Consider the following 2,836-nt stretch of genomic DNA (forward strand, 5'->3'; position numbering starts at 1 on the left):
CATGGCAAGGAAACCGCAGATCACAAGTCAGTACAAAACCTCGATATAATGACCATCGTTTTATTGTCACCTCGTTATACCGCCAACATCTGTAATGCCAATTCATTTTGATATATGGTGTATGTCCAATGTACCTCGATGTATCGCCACATCAATGTATAACACTGTCACACTGCCGATGGATAAAACACTGGCTGTATATTATTGAACATTAGAACGCCGTACATATACACGGTATTGGCAGACTGCACGTCACAGAGAAAAAGGCTGGGCAAATTCTTTAATTCGATGATATTAAAATGTTGTCAGTTTGGGTAACTTGCACGATGAACGACTCCCTGGGGCATTATCAACTTCTGGAGATTAGTAGAAGCTTTCAACAGCATTCGGTTTACACGTGCCAGTATTTACCTAGCTTAACACGGTCCCCAAACACCGCCCACAAGCCTTCCTCCTCCCTGCCTACACCTACAGCCCAGGCTAGGGCCGTATCTGTGTGAAGAACCCGGATGTAATTTGCATTGCTGTCTAGGAGATGAAGGCTCCTGTTGCCGCCGTCGGCTACCACAAGGTTTCCTGCACAATCGTATGAGACATCCCAAGGGTTTATAGTGTAGATATCCAGGTCTGCCTTTGTGTTCGAATCGTCCATACCGGTAGAGCACCTGGAAATCATCATTTAGGACTATAACAAGGGGCCTGTCGTGGCCACCGTCACGTGATCGATCTTTATCAACCACAGCGATGTTCTTGGTGACGGGACATTGTGAGATCTTTTGTGGCGAACAGATCTTGGGTTTTGAAAACAGTGATGATTTTGTCTTTTACAGTGTATTTTGTTATTTTATGTTTCGATCCGACAATGACACCGTCTTTCTCGGTAATACACAAAGCAATCGGCTCGTTTGCCGTCTTGAATCTGCGTGCTAGTGTAATTGAAGTCAGCTCCAGAACGGCGTTATCTTGGTCAGAACATATCCAGAGGTTGTTTGTAGTCGGAGATATACAGATGTTTGTCACCATGACTGGAACCTGAATGTTCTGTTTTACTTCCCCATGACTACTCAGTTGCGTCAAGGTGTCGCTTTTCCAGTAACATGTCCACGCGTCGCCATCTTTGGTCGGACAAACAGATGATATATTCACATGCGATCGCAGTTCTGGCAGAACGTTAGTCTGGGTAGAGTCGTCATATGACAGCGGTGGTTGCGGTGGGCAAGGAGCACACAGTTCATGGTAAGGTGGTGCCGAACCTGTTTCCGGTAGAGAGGCATGCGGTAAGGGTGTGTCTTGTGACAGGGAAGGACAATATGGAACAAAGTCGGTCTCTGACAAGGTATTATAAGGAGAAGTTGTACTGGCCGACCAAGGAAGGACGGTATTTTGACCAGCAGCCTTGCTTTCTTCTGACCACGACCTCGGCTGAATCAAAGTCACTTTACCAAACATCTGCTCCATGTTTCGATCAACGGGTGCGAATCTAACAGTGCCAAAGATCGGCTTCCTTGACGACGCGGAGTTCCTTTGGAGTCCGCTGTTGACAATATCAAACACCTGGATATCATTTTCGGTTTGAAGGGATTCCTTGCAGTTTTGTATTTTCGCTTTCAATTCACAAAGTTTCCACTCCAGCTCTGTCCTGAAATCATGACGAAGTTTGCAGTTTTTGTCTTCTAATAGTTTCATCTGGAATAGTGTTTCAGAAAGGAAAACATCCACATCCTCTTTTAGCTTTTGTCCCTTTCGTCCTAACTCTTCCGAAACTCGCTCAAAACGCGCCGACTCCTCTTGAGGACTTTCCTGGGTAGATTTGAGTTCTTGTTGAATTTGAATAAGTTTGTTTTCTTCGATGTCCTAGATGAAAGCTTCAATCTTCATTTTGTTTATCGGTGTAGTTTCACTGAGTTGGACGTTGTCATGGTTTTTGTGAGAACAAAAGACACATTGAGAACAAACCAAGAGAGAACATGTTTTTACAAAACCAAGTCAACTTTTCATCCTTGTGATGACCACAAAGTGTTGGGAGGGTACACTTGATAGCTGCCATTTCAGTGAGTGCACACTTATAAAGGATCAAGGATAAGTTTTGATTGATCTTTTCAGAGCACTATCTCCCAATCTGTGAGTATACTAAATAGTTCGTATTTGCTCTCTTTCAATTGCGGATATAATCTATCTGACCGTATTATAGAGATATAAGTATTGTTTGCCAGCTAGTGAAAGCTAGTTCTTGCTTACAGCAATATATCTGGAAGAAAAATAATAATAAAAAGATTTAGAATAATTCAGCGGAATGATGTGTCTAGAAATCCCCGTTTCTTTCCCCTGAGGTAGCAAACACCGAAATCGACGAAAATTATACGGCACATTAATTCTGATTGAATTCGCCAAAAATTGTTATGATGCAGAATATTGATTTTCGAAGACAAGTGATAATTTCAGCTAAACTTTGAAATGTATCTGAAAAAGTTGTTACATCTAGCATTCATTGAAATCGTTTAGCCCAAAAGTTGGATTAAAGAGTCAAAATCACTATTCTTGGGGCCGAGATAACTTAGACAGTACAACCTTTACAAAGTTCAAGTTCACGATTTATCTCACTAAAAGTGTCAATTTATATACAAGTATTCACAAAAAATATCACATTATAAAACTGCATTTGATCCCAACAAGTAAATCATATTGATACTCTGTCAATATTGACTTCTGTCCAAATTCACCAACACAATGAGATAAATATGTTAGAGAGAAACTAGTTTCATCAAATATATGAACATAATACTTCAACCACATATATTTTTCACAATTAAATTCTACAAAGAAAATAAGCAAAATG

The 2,836-nt window shown here is 40.9% G+C and overlaps 1 pseudogene; it reads right to left on the bottom strand.

Moving 5' to 3' along the window:
* Window positions 1–391: 391 nt before the first annotated feature.
* LOC132543819 (uncharacterized) lies at window positions 392–2,047 on the bottom strand (annotated as a pseudogene).
* Window positions 2,048–2,836: the final 789 nt, after the last annotated feature.

This window comes from Ylistrum balloti, unplaced genomic scaffold (genome assembly GCF_031769215.1).
Source record: "Ylistrum balloti isolate Yb309-2 unplaced genomic scaffold, AGI_CSIRO_Ybal_v1 Utg369766, whole genome shotgun sequence".
NCBI classification, from domain to species: Eukaryota; Metazoa; Mollusca; class Bivalvia; order Pectinida; family Pectinidae; genus Ylistrum; species Ylistrum balloti.